At 35.6% G+C, this 23,492-nt stretch overlaps 1 pseudogene; it reads right to left on the reverse strand.

Moving 5' to 3' along the window:
* Positions 1 to 1,295: 1,295 nt before the first annotated feature.
* LOC109109618 lies at positions 1,296 to 11,139 on the reverse strand (annotated as a pseudogene).
* Between the last annotated feature and the right edge of the window lie 12,353 nt (positions 11,140 to 23,492).

The following is a 23,492-nucleotide window of genomic DNA, read 5'->3' on the forward strand; positions in this document are numbered from 1 at the left end:
ACAGAATAAATCTGCTTCTCAAACTTGAGATCACTATCAAAAAGAACTCCTAAATTTTGCACTAATGACTTACAAAAAGGGGCTAAACTGCCCAAATCAGATAAATTATTTTGAGCTCCAAACCACACAACTTCAGTTTTGTCTTCATCCAGATAAAAAAAAAAAAAAAATTAAGGACAGCCATAGCTTAATTTCTTGTAAACAGTCCAACAAATATTCTATATGCTTTTTACTATTCTTTTGCAGAGGAAGATACACTTGCATGTCATCTGCATAGAAGTGAAACGGGATTCCATGCTTACGAAAAATTGATCCAAGGGGTAACATATACAAAGAAAACAAAATTGGGCCAAGACTGGACCCCTGTGGAACCCCACAAAGGAAAGAAACAGGTTGTGAATAATATTGACCAACATTTACAGAAAAAGATCTGTTTGAAAGAAAGGACTTAAACCAAGTAAGCGCTATACCATGGATTCCCACCACCTTCTCAAGCCGTGAGAGTAAATTCTCATGGTCAATAGTATCGAATGCAGTGCTAAGATCTAATAAAACAAGAACTAATAAAACACCAATGCAACTGCAGTCAAATCATTTAAAACCCTGACCAAAGCTGACTCAGTACTATGATAAGCCCTAAAGCCTGACTGAAAATTTATTTTAGACTTTTTAATTTAATTTAGACAAAAAAGTATGTAACTGATTAAAAGCCACCTTCTCTAAAACCTTTGATAGAAAAGGTAACTTAGGGCTCTCTGGGACAAACTTGGGGGCAGGAGCCCTCACTGGGCTAAACTCGGAGACCGGTGCCGACACTGGAGCGAGCTCTAGGGCTGGAGCCGACATGAGCTTGAGTGAGCTGGAGCTTGTCTTTGGAGTGGCTGGCGGACTTGACTGAGGAACGGCTGGTGGAGGGGTTCCGGATCGGAGGCTCTCCAGACACCGGATGACTGCTTCCTTCCAGTCGAGGTTGGTGGTGTCTGGAAGTTCCGTTGGCTGATGGTAGGAGATCCTGAGCCAGAACAGCGTCACCAGGGTCTCTCCTTTAAGGGAGCTGGCGAGGGCAAGTGGCACGAATGCCCTTGTGTAGGTGAGCAGGTCATGGCTTGCCTGAGCCACAGCAATGAACATTGCTCATTCTTCCATGTAGGCAGGGAGAAACAAACAGGTAACTTTCCTTCTTTAATAAATAAAATGGGGAGAGGGGGTGTTGCTTACTTTTTGTTCAGTCCGGTATGGGGGTGACGCTTCACTACGGTGCGAGAACGCAGAGCAAGGAACGAGGAGACCAAGAGTACATCAATAACAAGACTTTAATAATATCCAAGGAACCAGGAAAACACACATAGCAGAGAATGTAGATGTAGACACATACAGACATTAACAATACCAGACAAGGAAGAACAGAACGGACTAAAACACAAATAGGGCAGATAACGAAGGGCAGACAGGTGAAGAGGATAACTAATAATAAGAAACAGCTGGAACAATTAGAACTAAATGGGGACAGGAACAGGAAAAACCAAAAAAGGGCAAGGAAGGCACATGGGAAAACCAGGACATGGAACAAGTGGGGAGCAGAACACAAAACATGGAACAGAGTCTGACAATAATAAACCTACAAAAATAAGTTTATTTGTCCATATACTGTAAAATATTTAGGAAAAAAAGGTTAGAAATCTCCATCTTCATATCATCACATTCACTGACTGGTTCTCCAGCAGTTACAGTAAGTACAATGAAAGACATACAACAGCACTGATAAGTATAGATGAAGCATAATGGCAGATATAACAATAAAGATATTCATAGATGCATGTTGCTTATGTAAAGCAAATTATTACATTTATGAGAACAAACAATAAAAGTTTTTATAAAGTGCACATGAGGCTACAGTCCTGTCTCTGGTGCACACATCAATTGATACATCATTTTATACAGACACTAATACACAAACACTAAAAAAAGATATGTTGAGACCACGTCATGGAGGAACAGCTCATAATTTCAAAAATCATTTATGTCCCCTCATGTCTGTATAATTCATTTCTTGTGTGAAATACTAAAGAGCCTCAGGAGAATGTTCATGTTGTTCTTTTCCATACAATAAAAGTAATATATATTGCTACAATTAAGAGGCTCTGAGAAATAAAAATAACTACAGTATGCGAAGGCTTCAGGTAAAGAAATCTTTGGAAATGGCCTCTACAAAATTAGGGGCAGACATTAGGATACCAATGGTGCAGAGGATGGTGAACAGAGAAAAGGCCATGAGACAAAGACGGTCAATGACAGATGCTGCAAACTTCCACTCATTACACATAGTCTCCTCCTCATCTTGGTCCCGGAAGCGTTTGGCAATGTACCGAACTTCATCCAAGATTTTGGACAATTCACTTTCTCCAGGGCTGCTACTAACAGAAGATGCCTGAGCCCCAGGGAGCAGCACATCCTCCTCACTTGTGCCGACAAGCCGGCTGCAGATCACCCCAGAATCGGGTGAGGTTGGATATTGAATAGTTTCGATTGGGAGTCCGACTCTCTAACCATTAGGCCACGACTCCCCCTGTGCGGCTCCGGTGCTGATGTTCAGATCCACACTGGAAAGGCTATTGCGTGGCTGCTTATTGTGACACGCTGAGCGAACTCTGTCCTCACCAGGCCTCTTCATCCTCAGGAACCATGCACACCAGTTCAACAGCACCACACGGATCTGACAGAAAAATTAGCTATTAAATAACACTGTTGTCCAAACACAAATGTGGAATTAACATAATACATCTAAATTAAGCCAGGTGGATTTATATGGTAAGCAGAAATAAAAGCAGCCATGAGAGCCTCACCCATTTTGGCATTTTTCCTCCATCCGGATCATGGTAGTGGTATTGTAATACCCAGACTGTGGCTATCACAGACAGGCCAACAATAACCATGGTGGTGGCAAAATACTGAGCTAATCAAAGGATAGAGAGAATTACATTTAACAACCTAGAGAAAATCCTACTAAAAACAAATGACTAAAACTTGTTTCAGACACTGAGATTAAATAAAAGCTCAAATTTATTGATAGAATCTGTCGATTACCACAAAGTTATTTTAAATACCACAAAACAGCAACAACAACAAAAACATGTTGAAAGAAATGCACTTACAATGGGGCAACAGTTGTGTTGTACATTTCCCTTGTGAATGCAGACAGGTATGATATTTCAAAAATTAACCATGGTACTGTATTTCCTTTAAAATCTTGAAAGTTCATTGGAGTACCATATTAATAGCATGATACATGAATTTCAGTACTGTGGTTTATAACTCAAAGTACTACCATTACTTTATTACTTTACATACACACTTTAGCATATTTAAAAAAAGAAAAGAAAAAAGGAAAAATACTGAAATAGTATTTAAAAGAATATACGTAAGTGTGAAAACAATTTTTACATAATTATTAACCATGTTAATTGCAATTAAATGAAAATATATTAAAGCTATAATTTATATTAAATGTAGTTAGCTAAACTCGAACCCACTTAAATAGGACTTAATGTTGAATAACATGCTACAGTTGAAATGATAATCAAGTACTTTACATGTGCTTAGTATGTTAGTCAACATAAAAAGTGTACGTTAAAGCACAACAAACGATTATTAAAACAATTAAAAATTTACTTTAAAACTTTTAATTTGACATAAATACAAAGTGCATTTTTTAGTGTGTTAAGAAACATTCAAGAAAATTACACTTAAGTGGCCTTTTATTTTATTAATATTATATTATCTGCAAGTACACTTTTTAGAAAATAAACTTTTAAGATTTTAAGCACAAATACACATTTAATACAATTAAGTGAACTTCTGTTTAACAAGGGTTTAAAGTATCACAACTTTATAGGGCAGGTCAGTAATGTTGCAAAGTTCCCGATTGTCTTCAAAGTTTTATTATAAAAGTTCTCCTTTACAGTGATTTATAAGGCTATGCAAAGTGGTTTGACCAAATTATTAGAACATATCAGTTCATTCAATACAGTTGATCACACATCTGATATCATTATGTACTGTACATCTAAATTGGACTTACCTATTAAAGGCACAGAGTCTGATGTTGCCGGCATTATCTCTGCTACCAGAAGCATGAAAACTGTCAGTGAGAGCAGGACTGTGATCCCTGACAATCAAAACATATATATTACAAACACATGTTCATATGAAACCAAAAAACTGTAAACAGATAAAAAGAAACCGAGGCTTATTGTTGCAAGAGCTATTTCAATCTTGACAACTCTTAATAGTTTTAGCATGGACTTGCTACTGCCAATAGATATACAGATACACTGCTGTGAGCATGTAAGATATGCTGCTGCTGCTGCTGCTGCATGAATAGAGGCACACATAAATCACGTAGCAGATCAAAACAGGTGGAGCCGGAGGAGGTGGAGGGCTTCAGAGGAACTAGGAAAGACCAGTTTACAGCGAACACTGAACCAGGCTATTTAAATGGTGAGCAAGCAAGATTATTGGCTATAGAATCAGCAGAGGTCAATCCACTTTTGCACCACCACAGTAAATTATGTGATTGCTTGCAAATTGCATGTAAAGGACCTACAGTATCAGCCTGAGTCATCTAGAGTTTCATGACTGAAGTAAATATAGTATGTCAGTTTCAAACAACCAATGCAAACCAAATCAGTATATTTCTATAGAATCCATCCATTTAATATGTTGTAACTGTCCAAAAATAGACCCAATTATGAGAAATATTCACTTGGAGTCAAAAGTGTGACAACTAGCCCCGGTCTCCCCTACATAAGTGGCTTCTGTTAAGATGATACAAGGGAATGCCAAAAAGTAATCAGGCTTAAATCTTTATTTGGTAACTATAAAATAGCTTCATTTAGTGCCCTACTTAGATAAGAAATTAAGCAGAGCTATATACAATAAAACTTAAATGTACTATATCATATACAGTCGGCTAATTGCTGGTATTGCGAGTATTGATCTTGAGTAACTCACAGAGCAACAGGCAATGACTCACATTGTGGAAAGTAACGTTGGCAGCCTCATCACACTAATACCATTTAGGAATGACAAAATGAAAAAAAAAAAAAACAGAATAAATTGTGTTCTGGTTTGATTTCAGTTTCAGTCTCTTCCAGAACATTCCCTCATTCACTGTGACAGCATCCTCTAAATCCAGCAGGCCAGATAAATAGAGGCATTTGGCCTTCAGAGCTCTCCAACTGCATTAATCAATGAAGCGATCTTTGGCAAGCCATCAATCTTACTACATGCCACTTACAGTAGCTTACAGGGATGTCGGCATAAATTGTGTGCCTGTGCCAAAGTGAGTTTTATATGATGTCCATTTAAATGTGGAAATTTCACTAAGTCAGCAAAAAAAAAAAAAAAAAAAAAAGGATAGAGAGGTTTGCCAATGTGAGAAATAAAATTAATGATTTTTAAAATGACAAAAGTGACATTTATGCACTTCTGTTAATGACAGATGCCGGTTTATGCTTAGCTCCTTTAATAAACCCTTTTAAAGGTGTAGTGTATAATTTCTTTCAGTGTTTTATCTGACGAAGACAATTCTAGGAAAGGAAGTTGAATAAAACATCACATTTCAAACTAAATGCAGATAAATGCACACTTCAGTGAGTACAATTCACTATTTACATAAAAATTACATCAAAACAATGGCATCACTTTAAAGTCACATCTAGCATTAAAATTTTAAAATGATGACAAAGGCATTGAGTGCCTAGCTCACCAAGAGAGATCTTCTCGCCTGAGTCAGCAGGCAACAGGAAGACCAGCAGGGCCAGAGTAGAGATGAGCACACAGGGAATAAGCAGATTTAGACCGTAGTATAGCGTCCGTCTCCGCATCACCACCGTGAAAGTCACATCTGGGTACGGCTCCTTGCAGCAGTCATAGAATCTCTCATTCCTTCGACCTGGAACCTCTGTGTAACATAAAACTGGCAACATTAGAAAATGTATGTTTTGTGCAATACCCAGTGAACGCTGTTAGATGAGTACAAAAATAATGTATTATGCATAATATTGTCTTAACTAGCAAATGCAATATTGTCATATTTATCATACCTTTTGTAAAATAAAAATATATATATAAAAAAAACAGATCACTTCGATTTTTTTTTAATCATAAAAGTTGAAATATTGAGCCTGATAACCCTTGTGAAAAAGGGTTGCTTAAATCAATGTAAGCATACTTTATGCTAAAGTACTTACAGTATTGAAATAATAGGCCTATACTTAAGTGCAAGTTGTACATAATGTTTTCTGGCACATAATTGGATGTTAATTTAATTTAAATTGAAATTAAATATAGTTTATTTAAATTAAATGCAGCTGAACTTTCTTGATTTACTTTTTAACCCACTTAAAACTAAGGAGGTTAATAAAACATAAATTTTCAGCACAGCATAAGGCTTAACAATGCACATTATAATGCATAATATAAATAACCCTACCCACAAGATCCCACTCTCCATTTGCAATATATCCTGTGATGTCAGCATCAATCATCTGCAGGTCCAGAGACCATCCCCCATATGTCCAGGAGCCAAACTTCAAATCACACCTCTGAAGATCAAAGGGGAACCAGCGAACATCGATGTAGCAGGTGCTTTTGAATATCCCTGTGAACAGAAATTAACTGACTGATATGGAACATTTTACACAGGAAGGTAATAAAACAGATCTTTCAGCAGCACATCTGAGAGCCCTTAAAGTCATAATAATAACTATATAAATACTTAACATTAATCATCATAATTATCAGTACTATTACTTCATCATATAAGAGAATTTAAAAAAATAATGGTGATGAAAATGAACATCTGGGGAACCATTCAATGAGAAGGTGCCAGTAAAGACATATGTAAATGAGCTCAGACTGTTGATTGTTTAATACATCATCTTCCCTCTATGTTTCATTGCTATCTTTTGCCATAAAGCAGAACTAGGCTTCTGACAAAGCTAGTTCTGCTTTATGGGGGTTCAATATATTGAATTTTATTAAATGTAAGTATTTAGTGAATTTTGTGTGAAATGACTGCATGGAATAATTAATAAAATGTTTATCCCAGGATAGAGCCTGGTTCAGGTTTCACAGCAAGAAACAAGAGGTGAAAAGTAAATGATGTACAGTAGTAGAGGTGAATGCTGCACAGGGAAATCTCTATTCACATCAAATGGTTTGTCAATAAGGCAACTCTTTAGACCTATAAGTAAAAGGTATATCTAGCTTTCCATATTAGCATAAAATCATATTTGCTGATTTTGCATAATAGAAATTAATTTAAAGGTGCAATATGCAATTATGTTGCAGGCCCATTTTATTTTTCACTCTGAGCTGTAAAAGGCTTCTATAGTAATCCTCCCCTTTCTAGTTCAAGTGGGAAAAATTACTTGTAGCATTATAAACATCTGAAAAGTACCTGGTGGTAGGTATTGGCAGGCACCAGAGGAATTCACCAGCACATTAGTATGAAATGTGGCATCAAACCTTTCATCAGCACTGTGGAGAACACAAGAATCATTTTAACTAAAAAGAACACAACGGTGATTCATGAATGTCTCAGAGGAACACTTAGAAACTCTTCCGATTAGTCCAATACAAAGTAAATGCATTTCATCTACATTGACTTATTTTGCACCACTAATGGCTGTGCAGTAAGTACTGGATTTCGGGGAAATGACAAACCAAAGCTGCCTTGTGCCATGTTCAGATTTATGTTCCAATTATGTAAATGATGTACTTCTCATTCAGATAATGGAGGTATGTTCGAGAATAAAGAATTCACTCTCAGAAATTCCCAAGGAAAAGACCACAGTGGTCCAGGATGTTGAACCAACATAACCAAAATGTTCACTAACAAAATTAATGCTTTTTCAAGAAATGAAGCAATTTTATACCAGTGGACATATAACCTCACAACTGATTCCATTTCAGTTTCCATTTAGTGATTCACTGACTTGATTCATTTGTCCTCAACACAGTGACAAACTCTTCATTTCCTGGGGCAGATTTACTTGAAGCTAATTCTTTACCATCTACTACTGCATGCTTTTCCAGTAGACAGTGACAAATGAGGCCCAACCTTTGTTTTCCATGGCGTAGTGCAAACTCAGTGTCCATGCACTGTTACAGCACTTTTTTCCAGGCAATTTACCAACTCCCAAGAAATCGTTCACAAACAGGGTTTAAACTCCTAAAGCTATGTTTAGTTTCTATGGAACTTTTGATTGAAGCCAATTATACATATGAGTTTATCAATAACTCTGTGTGAAGGTAACAAACCTATTATACAGTAAGATGTCAGGCTTCCAGATCTGACTGTCAGGAAATCGTACGCTTGTCACTCCAGGATATTCAGAAGTGTTCCACTGAAGATAGTAGTCATGCCAGTACTAAAATAGAGAGAAGTTCACTTCATCATTGCCAATTAGGAACAACATTATTGAAAATTTATACTTTAAAATGTATGCTTGGTGCAAACTGAATTAGGCATGACATGAATTTGAATCTGAACCTGAATCTCTGCATGGTCTACTTTAAGAGTTAGATATGCCAAATACTAATCAGAATCTTGAAGAGCTTTTCACATACAGAAGATGCACAACAAATGTTTCTTAGGGCAGAAATGTTATGAAGCTACATAAGACATTCATTATAAATCATAATTCAATTTAAATTCTGTTAAGATTTTTTTTTATGGGGCAAAGTCAAATAAATGTAAATTAGATACAATGCATATTTACTGTAGACTGCTGAGATCTTTAAATGCAGTTAATAAGGTTTTCAGATTCAAAGATACACTTGGTGGTGTACAGCATTGACCAAGGACAACATTTGAAGGGCTGTCATGGAAGCAGAGACAAATCCATTGCATTACCTTCACAGTTATTAACATTTAGTTATTAATAACAGATCCACAGAGAGGTCTTCTAAAAGTCACATTAAAGGAACATGACTGTGTCACTGCATTACCAATGAGCAGTCTGTCAGACAGTGATAAGTGTTTGTGTCTTTCTTACCAGCTGTAACCAAATGTTGGTTGTAAGTACTTGATTCTTCTCATCCTGTAGATGGACAAAGATGCTTTTATGAAAACTAAAAATCTGATTAAAGAACTACTTTCAAAACATGGTTTAAACATATGATTAAATTGTACTGCTGAATGTACTGACATTCACTAATGTAATGTCATTTCTGTTAAAACATATGTTATGCACTTGAATATATTTGTAATTAAACATTTGTCATGATAAAGTTGCAATTTAGTATATTCAAAAAAATATTGACTTCAAATGCAAAACAGAATAAAACACTACAATAAGATCAAATACATTACATGTGCTTTAGTATGTCACTCAACATATAAAAATAAGTGTACTTCCACATTTTATTTTAAAATATTTTCCCGTATCCTAGTTTAATGTAAAATGTGACTATGCATGTTTCCAAAACATTAAACATGTACTGTACCTGCAGCTACATACCGAATTCAAAGTGAATAGCATTATTTGGAAAATAATTTTTTTGGTGACAATCTGTGAATTTTTTATTTATTTATTTATTTTTGGTGAAAAAGACTAGAGACTATAATGATATGGTATAACCTGCTAGTGAAACAAATTTACATACTTTTTCAGGGTTTATTCAGTGTTTTATTATTATTTTATTATTGAATTAATTAACTTACCACATCCATAATCTGCATGTGCATTGGAGTTAAGTTGAAATTGAGTGTGTGTGTGTGTTTGTAATTAGGTATATGTATTTGGTTTTGGTTATAGTCTTTCATCAAGTCTCTGTAGAGTCTCCTCTGCTGCTGTCCCTGAAGTGACACTGTCAGAGAATGAACAATGTGACACGGTTGCAGAGTTTCACTTAGAGTCATTGTGCACTGCGAACTGCTTCCAGAAGAGGTCTGCAGTGTGAAGTGAATGATATAATCAGGAGAATGCTTCCAAATCAACAGAGGCAGCTGTTCCAGCTCATTTGGATGCACGTGTATTGATCTGAAGCTCTCATCAAAGCTGTTCTGCTGGGTTTCAGTGATTAAATCTCCACCAGGAAGTCTGACTGATTGGACTCAACCACTTTCCTTAAGTATGCATCTAACTCCCTATTTGAACTATTTTTAACATTTGTCAGATTTGGACAGCAAACAGCATAGAGATCTTTGATATACTTTGATATACATTATGTTAAAGATCTCAAAGTACATTTTGTAAGTAAAAAGCGAATCGTAGGTCACTCTAGCTCCTTTCCCAAAGTTCAATCAGTGCCCACTCTCATCTAGCTGGATAATAAAAGGGATCTTTTTCCCAGTGTAATTCCCTTAAGATCACATCCATTCACTGTGGACATCCTCTAGATTACGTCAGTCCTCTTCTTTATTCCAAAAGGCACCTGTGATTCATGAATGTCTAACAAAGAAACCTGAGAGCGGGACTCCCTTGCCATTAGCAGAGACATTTTACTGTACACAGAGACAAGACATCCAGTGTAACCACATCTTCAAAGTGCAGTCAAACACTCAGTCAAAGACCCAAATTGTAAAATCCAGAGCAATTAGAAAATTTAAGATAAACTGGCTCAGAGCAAAGCAGATTTAACCAACATTATATAGAGTATGCAAATGTAAGCTGATGTAAATATGGCAGTATAATTATATTTGATTATAATTAGGTAAGATTTTGTAATTATTGTCCTTACCTATTAACCCCAATTGCCATTCTGGCCCATATCCTCATATAAACAAGCCTCAAACCATAACATCAATTTTACAGATTGTGTTACATGTCTGTTACAGCAGGCACACAACACCAATCTTACAAGCAAGCAGAAACTATTAGTAAACAGTTTGACTTAAAATAACTTAAATACAGCCAATAATTCAACAATGCTCACGGGTGTTTCATAATCAAATGTCCATTAGGTTTCTTACCACTCCATAGGCAGGTTGTGGTGGTAAAATAAAGAGTATATTCCCAAATTCCCATGTTCCTATGAAAGTTAAATTGCAGTAATGAATAGAAAAGCTCTAGGTGATGTAGGTTTCAATGCTGTAAAGAGTCTCTCACAGCATCCCACAGACAGAAGTGAATGTAGTCTCATGCAGCAGCATCAACAAAAGGCACGATGCCCCGCCTCCTCCAGCACAACATGTATTACAGTCTCTCTCTCTCTCTCTCTCTCTCTCTCTCTCTCAGTTTCATGTTTTATCATGTAGTCTTCCATTGACATATTGCTTTTAAATTAATCTAATTACAACATAAAGTCTAAAAGGAATGCTAATAGGTATTCTAACATGATTTGGAACCAGTCGTAAAGGGCTTCAGTAAGATTCTTGCAAGAATCAAAGAACATTGGATAAACTGAAATTCATTAAATAAATATATAAACAAACTTCATAGATAGTATTTTCAGTCTATTTCTATCCAATTCATAATAAAAAACAAGTAATAAAACGTAAAAACTAAACAAAAACAAAAATGTAAAATGTATTCAGTGATAAAAGAAAAGTAATAATCATCATCATCTCAGTTTACTCAGATTTACTTCTGTAAATTCATATATATCTATACACATATACATATAAAACACATATAAAATATGTTCTACCACTGTGTAAATTATAAGGAAATGGGAAAAACTGGGATTTACTATAGTGCAGGATTAAGCAAAACACTAGTATCCCATTCCACACAAAGTCTCAGTGAATCTGTGAATGCACCATCAGACACTACCTGTGCCAGCCATAATTTTGCACAAGGGCTTTGATCATGGTTGTCTAATTCATATTCATTCATATTTCCAAGGCTACTGAAATACCATACATGAGGTTACTTTAGGCATTTTGCTTTTACCTCCTACAGTTCCCGATGCTGCATGATTTGGGTGGGAGAAGTAAGAGCAGAGACTTGGCAAATGCCCCACTGCACTGAACAACCAGCCAGACAGATGCAGCTCTGCAACTTGCTGCTCAGCACATTAAGAACAGATGTCTTAAAGGTGTACTTTCTAATTTTTTACTTATTAAAGGGGTGGTTGAACGCAGGCAGCGTATGCTCTTCTGTGTCAGCCGCGCCACAAGGATACATTTTCTGTGTGTATTTACACTTTGATTTGAACAAAAACAGCACATCCATGCAGCGAGGCTGACACAGAAGAGTGTATGCTGCCTGCATTCAGTTCATATTCTCCAAAACGGCGCTATGGTGATGCGGAGAGACACAAAGGAGACAAATTGTTCTGTCAAAGGAGACAAATTTACGTGCACAAAAAGTATTCTCGTCGCTTCATAATGTTATGTTTGAACCACTGATGGCAGATGAACTATTCTGACGATGTCTTTCATACTTTTCTGGACCTTGACAGTGGTGACAGTGTTTACTTACATGCAGTCAATGGGACAGTCACAAGCCTCCCGGTTTTCATCCAAAATATCTTAAATTGTGTTCCGAAGATGAACAAAGCTTTGGAACGACGTGGGGGTAAGTGATTAATGACAAAATTTTCATTTTGGGGTGGAGTATCCATTTAATAGGTTGTTTGCTATCACGTGATTCTGATGATGCATGGAATTCAGATGGAGGGTATGGAGTGAAAAGCAGAATGGATAAGATAGAGGAAAGTCCATAGTGTACTGGTTTAGACACTGTTAGTAGAGAAAGGTATAAACAGAAAATCACAACATATGCTGGATATGATTCTAATGTTATGAAGAGGAACGATTCTTCAGCTAAATTGAAATACTTGTCTGCCATCGAGGTGGTGGATATAGGTTAAGCAACTAACCCTGATTTTGGTTTTTGGCTGTCAGTCAATGATTCCCTTTGTCGGTAGGGAATAGTAAGTTGGCAGCTCAAACACTTCTAGTGGCTTCACCACCTAATGGCAGAATGCAGCGAGTAATCCAGTCATTATATAGATCAGTGGACTGGGCAAATGTTTTATGGTCCTACAGTTTTTAAAGGTTATATCAATACATATAAATACATTTAGACCACTTCACCTAGTGATTGGTATCAGGATGAGAACAAACTTTCAACCAGCATAACAAAAAATGTTTTTGAACCAGATCACTTATGCTGCCTTTAATTGATTTTAAATGTCTTTAATTGATTAAATGGTTTTAAATACCAACACACAGGTATTGTAAATGTAACTGTACATTAAACATTATCCAATTTCACCTTATTTTTTCAAAAACAATTAATTTCAACATTTTTACTTTCCTCATTAAATGCCATGCAAATCATGCTTCTTTTTTAATAATGTCAAAACATTATTTTTTTGTCTACTTGACTAGTTTACATTTGACCTACAAAATTTAATGTAGCACACTGATTTTAGAGATTACTTGAAAGCAAAGAAATCTGAAGTTAAGAACAGAAACACAAGTTTGTTGTGTAGATCACAACTAATATGATTGAGTAAATTTGTGTTTTCCGTTTTTTTTTATTTATTTGTTATTTGTTTGTTTGTTAGTGATTGGGTCAGACATGTTGCGATCACGTGACCATCTCAGTAACTCATCTATTACCAGACACTTTTGCTAGTGGGATAAGTGAATCATGGCTGGCTGTGAACAGAGCACTTCTATTTTAAGAGAGCGATTTTGCTGCAAAGTACAGTATAAAGGAAAAGGAGTTGGGCCGTTGCTACTTGTGGAGGCTGAGATATTTGGAGGATAGAAAGCAGACAGCGAAACAGAAAAGACGAAAGACGAAATTCCGGGTTGGGGCATTTGCCACTTGTGGGGCCAGCTTTGTGCAAGCCCTTACCAAAAAGTGGTATACTTCAAGTTTATTTTATTAAGTATACTTAAGTAAAGTTCAAGTATATTTAGACTTTTTGTAAGTATAAGTCAAGTATAACTTAAATGTCATTTTAAGTATATTTCTGAGAAGTACATAAAGCCCATTTCTGAGAAGTACATAAAAAGTAAACTAAAAGCATACTTTCCTATTTTTGTTTAAAAGAAGTATACTAATAGCACACTTGAATAAACTTCTTTTTCGTAAGGGAGGTTCAGGTCGCATTACTGGCAGAGAAAAAGTCGATGACTGTTGGCGGAGCAGCAAGGTAAAGCTGGAATGGAGAACGGATTGGAGAGTGAGATCCACTGGGGATGGGGCTTGAAGCACAGGTCTTGCTTGCTGTAGCTGTAGCCTGGGTCAAAGATTGTTTAAAAAATAAGCTTGGGGTAAAAATTTCCTTTAACTGTCTGCCAACATCGAAGAAAGAGCTAAGAGAGTATTGAACAGTTTGTAAGGCATTCATCAAGCATCAAGTCCAAAACCATGAACTGTGGATTTTCACCACTTCTTTGAGCTGGGGATGATGATATACTCCTGTACTAGCACTCAAATACAATAACTTTCAAACTCACAAAAGCAGAGGTGGACTATTTTTACATTTCGTCATGCTGGATTTATTCTCAGCAGATGGACACATGGCTAGTGCTCATTACATACCAAATCTCTGCATGAAATCTACAGTCCAGATTCAAAACCATTTTCTGTGTACTATTTTCACACCTGAGCCCTGTCATATTCCCTTCATCATCATACAATCGCATCTTGTGCACTTTAGTGTCAGTTCCATCCAAAAGCTACAGCTCTAGCAATTACGGAGAATTCTATACCTGTCTGAGGCATAATAATGCCACCTATAGACAAAGTGACACTTCCTTTGAACAGCATTAGAAAGAGCACAACTGTACATTCTGACAGCCTTAATTTGAATAAAAGTTTTTAACAAGTGAGGTTCATATCTTACCTTTACTTTCATTTATTCATTTATAAAGCACAAATAAACACTACAAAAGTTGACCACTGTGCTATATAGAAGATGAGGGAAAAAAAAATAAAAAAAAATAATAAATAAATAAATAAAATATTATTTTGCTATAAAAGTACATTAACTATGATGACAAATGGAAGGGTAAAAAGATAAGACTTTAATTTTAAGTTAAAGAGTTAAGATTTAAACTCATATACAGAGGATACAGATCTCACAGACAAGGGAAGGTTATTTTATAACCTAGTTCCAGCGACTGCCAACGTACAATCACCTCTCAACTCCAGTCTTGCTCTGTTGTATAGGACAGAATATTACTGTCTATGGATTGCAAGCATCTGACCGACTTGGCGTCAGACCATTTTAGGACTTTAAAAACAAGAAGCAAATTTATATTCGAATCTACAATGCACTGGCAACCAATAGAGAGACAATAAAATTGGAGTAATATTTTCACGTTACAAAGCCCCATTTTATTCAAAAAAAATTTAAGCTGTGACATTGACTACTGGGATAATCCAATAAATAATGAATAACAAGAGTCCAAATGAAATAAGACAAAAGCATATATGCCTCTTTCATGATCTTTAGGAAAGAACTTGGATCTTTAGGATAGGAAGGTCTTAACTTTAGTCAGAAGTTTTTAAATACTGTTTTAATATGTAGGTCAAACTCAAGGGAGGAATGTAGGAATTAATTTAAGTTTAAATTGCCAAAATCAAAATTTGTTTTTCCTTTTCACAGAGGGCCCAAAAAACAATAGCTTCTGTCTTATTATCATATAAATATAAAACCTTATATAAGCTAAACGTGTGAGCAAAGTTTCTTAACCTTAGCATGGGCCTCAAAAAAAGGCCTGTGATACTGAAGATGTGCCCAGACCCTTGAACCAGTCCTTGCTGTTCAGAGTTAAGAAAAACAGACTGTTTAAAATCAGTGTGAGTTAGTCAAGATAATTGTATATGGGTTTGTTGCTATCCAAGATGGTCTGCCAAGTCCACTGGCTGGCCCAGCTAACAGGGAACGTTCTTTAAAAATGTTATGTAAATGGACAAAATTTTCTAAAGATAATGTTTATCAAACGCTTTTATAATGTTATTGATAGTTGATTACGTTCTCGTAATGTTGAGAGAAAATGTTCTTAGAGCTACGTTCTTGGAACTTCCTATGTCTTTATATGTACTTAATGAACATTCTCATAATGTTGAGAGAAAACGTTCTTAAAATATAACACCCTGAATGTCCTTATAATGCTATTTTTATTTGCTGGATGTTTTCTTAATGTTATCATAAAACGTTCTGAGTACAACATTCATGGACGTATTATGATGTAATTTGTACTTGATGAATATTCTTGTAATTTTAAGAGAAAATGTTTTTAGAATAACATTCTCGGATCATCCTTACAATGTTATTTTACTTTATGAACATTCTCATAAGACTGAGAGAAAACGTTCTTAGCACAATGTTCTTGGAACATCCTTATGACAATTTTTTTTTTTTTTTGTATATACTTAATAAATGTTCTCAGAATTTTCTTAGAATAAAACTCATGATGTTATTAATTTATTAATTTATTTTTTGTTATTTGATTTTTGATGAAATTTTTTGTGATGTTTTGTTGGAGTGTTTTTAGTGAAATTTTATAGTGTTTTTTTTTTTTTGTCAAAGTCCTTTTTTTAATTTATTTAATTTTTTTTTTTTGTTTAGTTTTTTTTTTTTTTTGGTATTGTTTTTTTGCTGCTTTACAGAAAAGCATGACGTTATAATGTTAATATCCTTAATATAAAGTGGGACCAAAAAACATTTTTAAAAAAACTAGACGTTTTGAATGTTAAGAAAACATCCAGAAATAACATTTATATAACATTGTCAAAATGATAGAATAAAATGTTAAAATAACTGGACCCTTTAAACGTTTAAAAAAAACATTAAAAATAACTGAGATGGCCAGTGTAATATGTTTCCTGTTCACAGCAGACACAGACACAGACAGACTCAGAGACAGCAGAGATTCACAGCTCAAGTGACCAGTCATGATGAAAACTGGGATGGGTGGACGAGCATGAGTCAATATCCCACACTGTGAAAATGTAGTCATTTTAACAAAAGTGTTACCTTCTTGTTCCTATCTGTCTTTTTGTTCATCCTTGGAGTATATACAGTATATAACTAGCACAGAGTCTTCCTGTAACATTTGTTACATCGCTGTAGTTTTATTTATTATTTTACTGTAAAGTTAAAGTTTGCATGGGGCTCAGATGACTAAAATAAGCAAAATATTAAATTATAATATAAAATGGATATAATATGATGGGGAGGGGCCTCTGTTTGATCTTGAATTTGCATGTTTCAGGAGCTGTGTGAGGAATTACTCAGTTTTCACCAAATAAACAAAATCCCTTTCTCGTTGTTGTTGATAAGACTAGATTACATCACCATGGGGTAAAAGTCTCCATCGCAATAAGCACTTGCATTCAGTCAATACAAATCGCATGTCTTAATTTGTTTGAGAATGGAAAAAGAGTGGGGCCGGATTTAAACATAGGCATTCTAGGTACATGCCTGTGCTCGCTCGTTCAGGGGGGCCCAAACACAATGAAGAGATATATAATATTTTTTGTTATACTATGGGCTATCTACAACAGTAAAAGAGCCAAAACACCAGAAGACACTGAGCAAACAAATATAACAAACAATAGGGTACAAAATGACAAACCTCGTTTTCCACTTTTTTTATGTAAGGAAATCATGCTTTCTTTCTCCCGTTCTCTCTCACAGACGCAATTCAACAAATGAGATTTCTTTAATATTTCAGTTGTTTCTCCTAAGGCATCTAGTGTCAAAGTATGGTCATCATTGTTGTGTAAATGCATTTATGCCACCTCTGAGCAGCATTAAACAGTCTGTATAAAGACACCTAAATGCTTCAGAAGTTCTTCCATGCCACTTCAAACATGTTTATACTTTAAAAAATAAAACAGAAACAAATACAATACAATACAATACGATACAATACAATACAACAATAAAATGAATATAGCCCAGTTTACACATACAGTCTTTACTGGTAAATTAACAGTAAATTATCTTTAAGAGCTCATGTGTGTATGGAAGCCCGTTCCTGCTACTGAATAAAAAATAAGAAAAGGTAATAGCAACTTTTTATCTCACAAATTTTTCTTGCAATTGCAAGTTTACATCTCCCAATTGACCTATCAGTAAGAGGCACTGAAATGTAATCCTTTGTTTATTGTGTTTGACCTACGCTGTACATGATGTGAGAACAGTTAACTATTTCGATTTGTACATTAGCATGGACTCACTAACTTTAACGTTAGCTAGTTTTTGCCAGAAATACCACGCTGAAGCACAAGATGACATTAAGGTTCTGCTTGAGAAGATGAAAATTGAATCAACCACTCCTACCTAAAACGGCTCGTTCTAACACAGCCCCACATGTCTACGTCATGATGTGGGAAGATTTGCATAATGCCGTCCAAATGTTCACGCAAAGACAGAAGGCGTAACCTTTGATTCTTGTTGTTGCCGCTGGCGCCATGTTGTGGGGACGCTGTTTCGTTGTGAAAGCGAAGCTACTTTTTTTGGCCTTCCAAAAGAGGACACGACTAGAAATCAGTGGTTAAGTTGCATTTACAACACTGTTCCAGAACAATTCAACCTAAATATTCAGATGTGTACAGCGCATTTTGCGGAGGACAAGGACTGTTTCCTGTGAGAGTAGCCTACAGTGCCGGTGTATGTTTCTATAAAGTGGGCCAATTCCAACTTTGCAAGGACAGTCTGGCGCTTCTGACTCACAGCCTGTAAGTACATATTCATATGTAAAGGATTTGCCACTAATGATTCAAAAGCGAGTTTTTTGAGGTGTGTAGTGTAGGTTTTAGATTTTTTTTTTCTGTTTTTATGATTGCAAAAATTTTATGTTTTATGTTCGAGATACACAACACAACGCGTAAAAACACAGTATAAGTAATTATAATGAGTAATTATGTTTATGTTGGATGTGGATGATGCAATTGTTTGTTTTGTGATTTTTATTGTTTTTGTCTCGTCACGCCGGGACACATGGCATCACAGCGTTAAAGGGCATAACATTTCCGTCACACGCTTGAGACATTCGGCCAATCACAATGCACTAGATAGCTGGCCAATAAGCGTACACCTCACTTTTCAGACCGATGAGCTTTGTAAAAATCAACGCGTTTCAGAAAAGCGGGGCATAGAGGAGAAACAATAATGTACATTGTGTGGAAAATAATGTGTTTTTTGAACCTTAAACTACATAAACACATTTCATTACACCAAATACACAAAATAATGTTTTTTTAGCAACTTCATATGACCCCTATAAAGATGGCCACCGAGTGAAATGACTTGCCTTAAAGGGACTTTGCGGTAATCTCATTCTGCGTTCACACAGAGCACATACTGATAATTTGTAAAAGTTTGCAATATCAAGAAACAAAACAAGCTGTTTTGTACGGCTAGAAAGAGCTGGAAGCGAATGACACTGGAAGCCAGTTCCATAAAATTTACAAATGGCCATGCCCGCTCTTACAGAAAAAACAGGTGGTTAGTCTTTAAAGGTGCAGTATGTAGGATTGACTCTGAGTGGTTGAACTAGGTATTGCAGTCCAAATTCAAAATTTTGGAGAGGATTATTTTCCCCTCCTCAGACTTGAAGCACATGCAGGTTGCCAGATTGACAACAACAACAACAGGAACTAGCGCACTTGACGATGAATTAAATGAAATACGCTGTGTTTTCCGCCCGGGTGCAACCCGGGGTGCCGAAATACAATTGGGTAAACTGGCAGTTGGCGGGTTTCACAAACCAAAACAGAGACCGACATTCCAGCCCGGAACACAAATTTTCAATGGGGAATAACTGACTGTAGCATTGTTTTTCAGGTAAACAAGTATATTAACTTAGCATGTTTCTTAAATAGGCGGTTGTGTGTTATGGTATTTTTATTATTTAGTAGATTTTTATTTTTTATTAGGGTTATTTATTTTGGTAAGTCTTCTTTAAGGTGGACAGTCTTTAGACTTGTTCGAGATGCATCGGCGCTGTGTAGAACGATCTGTATATGACATCAAAGTACCACGAGAACAATTCAAAACCATAGAGTCATCTGCTATATTAAGGCTCTCAAGGTACACAAACAAAATAGTATATATATATATATATATATATATATATATATATATATATATACACACATACATACATACATATCCAAGGGCAGCTCTTATCTCTTTGAATGGGGAAACATCAAATTCTACAAAACTGTTCACTAGGCTTGCGATTAAATTTCATATTTGAAATCGCCAAATAAATCTGATAACAACTGTGTCATAATTGTTGTTTATTTTTCTCAAACAACGTTATAAAAAGCTTATTATTCAGGCTAAATCAGCCAGTGCGCATGCGCAGTCCTGAGCGCACGTCTCAGAACGCTGACAGTTTCTAGCAGCTGCAGTGACGCGCTGACTTTACCGATTAGCGACTGGCTCATTCATTCAGAAGGCGTTGCATTCCCCCCCATTAAAAACGATATGAGTGACATGTCTTGGGTGTTCTATAGTCTTTGGTTCAACTTACATTTAACTATACAAAGGTGGTTTTATTGTTAATGTGATCAAATTCTTCCTCTGAGATACAGATGGCTATTAGCTTAATAGCCATGGACAGTAATTTATATCGGATCTAATGTTTTCTGTTGAAATAAAATAAACAATACCGACAGTAAGCAGCAGAGGGCAGTGTCAGACCGATGAATCTGCATGATTACACAGATCTGAAAGTAGCAGATATACTAAGATGCCAATCAGTAAGAACAGTAAGCTAGTGGAAGTACCCTTCTGCTGGTCTAGTTAGTAGAAGTAAATTAAGAATACATTATATTTCCGTTTTCCCCTCTTTTTTAAATGTTTAGATGAAAAGCGTGTGAAGATGTTCTACACCAAATTGTCAGAGATCATCCAGGAACAAGTGCAGTGTTTTTGCCCTCAGGCCATGTGCCTCATGAATAATGTCCCTCACAGGTCTCTCCGTTTTGTAATATTTTCATTGTGAACATAGTTTCTATTCATTTTGTAAATAAAACATTTATTCAATTACCTGTGCATACCCTTAGCTCCGGTGGCACACTACATTCCCCTTGTCATAAATGTACACATTATGCTATATGTATGTCATGTTGTGTGTTTTGTTCACACTTTAAATCTACTTTATTGTATTGTGTTGTGTCTCACTGTAGTATTTCTCTGTGAATAATAAGCTGTAACCTAGACAAGCTTATAAAACATTCTAAAAATTTCAAAATCACATTTTGACTTTCTAGATAAGCGGTCAAAAACAAAACAAATAAACAAAGAAGAAAAAGATCTCTGTCCTTCCTTACAGTAGACTGATCCCTGTGATGTGTGCCAGCTTTTGTTATATGGATAATTACAATAAAAATGTGTCATTAAAACAGCTTCCTGATGTATTCATCTCAGTCTGGCTTTTTAGTCATAATAAATTTGCACAAAGCAAACTGGATTTTATATGCTGGAAATGAGAAATGAGACTGAAAGCATGAGTCTCTCTGATAGCAGGCATTCCCAAACGCAGTATCCCATCTGCATGTCCTGTATCACTGCACACCTGCCACTGTTACCTGCAGATCCCAGTCAAGACTCAGATCCAGTGAATCAGTTATTTATCATGCACAGACATGCTTTAATATCTTATATGCAGCTGTGCTCAGGATTCCTTTGATATGCATTAAACATTCAGTGTCTCTTCTTCTTCGTAATCTAATTGAGGGCATCCAGCTACAAAATGTGCAAGGGGTTCTTTTTAAAACAGAAAAATACAAAGGGAAGGAAGGAGAGGCAGGGGAGAAGAGGAGACTTGATTGATGTACCTGAATATGGAAAAGATGGAAAATTAAAATGGAAGATAAGAGAGTGTGTCTCATGACCTCCGCAAGGGCTGGGGAATAATTAAAAACTCTGATCAAGCTGGTCCTGTGGATCAATATGATCATGTTATCAAAGCTCAGACATTTTTATGTGATATGAGATCATGATATGAGATTATTTTATTTATCATGACGGAAAACAACGATACCGGTAATCTAAAATATTTTAGCAGTTTTCATTGTTAAAATATTATTAATCCATTTTATTATTGTATACTTTTTAATAATTATATAAATATAAAAATATAATTTAGAATATTATATTTATATTTATTCATTTTTATGTCCATTGATTTAATATTTTGCAGTACTTTTTAATTCAATATTATTTTATAGGGACTTACTGTGCCTTGGCAGTACATTTTCTATTAAGTATATTCTTCAACCCTATCACACAAGGCAATGTTTAATTCAAAATATTGGTAAAACACCTGTGAAATGCACAGCACATGCAAAATTCCATCATGTTAACGTTGTACATTGGCCTGTATTTTTACAGACTTTGTATACAAAGAGTGCAAACATTCATAGATGCTCAAGAAGGCAAAGAGGATGTAAACACTTGTAAACAGGACAACCGGTATACATTTTTATTTTAATTTATTTATTTACTGTAAATATTTCATGTAGGTTCAGAAAAGGTAATACCAAATAAAATATAATATAATATCTCTTATATTTGTATAAATTCTGCAACAGGTTTATAAAGGTTTTGCAGTCCGGTTGGAAAATCCTGTGTTTTGTGACACAGAGCTGCAGGTGAGAGTGTTGTGTTCTGGTGACATGAAAGCTGCATTTATTGTAAAATGCTATTGTTGGGGTCACTTTGATATCTCATCAATCACAGCCCGGCCCCACACTATAATAGCTCCCTAAGCAGTCATTGCATTGTTATAAATACTTGGCCAGAGCGACCAGGCAATGCAATTACTGTGTTTGAGAGCCTATGGACAAGTAATAAATGCCCTTAGAACATAATTGCATTGCTAGGGGTTGCTTTCTGGTCAGGTCTGAAATTATGCTTCTTTGGATCGATTTCATTCAAACAGGCATAATTTGAATTAAGGTTGTGAGACTAGGAGACGGTTGCAGATAAAACAGATGAAAGATTCATTAATTTACTCGTGTCTGACTGTTGTTGTAGCCAACAGCAATGAATTTTAACAGCCGGTCATAAACAAAACTCCTTCAGCGTCTATTGTTACTATTGTTAACCTTTAGACTATCAAGTGCAATTTCTTTACTTGACTGCTGCTACACTGAAAAAAGTGAAACAACCATGTCATAAAATCATTTTTTTCATCATTTCTTTTCTTTTTTCAGTTTGTCTAAAAGCAAATAACACACCCCATAGAAGAAAAAAAGAAACAATTTTATTTAAATAATATTTTTCATTGACACCAAACTGTTGATGTGCAAAATGGCATACTGGCTAGCTTTACTGACTAGAGAAATTATTGAGGATTTTATTATTTTTCTGGTGTGTGTGTGGTTCAGGTATACCGTAGTTATTGCAATATCTAAAATCCTTTTACTTATGGGGGCAGTCTTTGGTCCCATTAAGGAAATAAGCTTATAAATCACACAGAATGCTCTTTTTTTTCAGCAGAAATTTTTCTGTGAGGGTTAGGTTAGCTATGGAATGTCCCCATAAAA

This window comes from Cyprinus carpio, chromosome A7 (genome assembly GCF_018340385.1).
Source record: "Cyprinus carpio isolate SPL01 chromosome A7, ASM1834038v1, whole genome shotgun sequence".
NCBI lineage: Eukaryota > Metazoa > Chordata > Actinopteri > Cypriniformes > Cyprinidae > Cyprinus > Cyprinus carpio.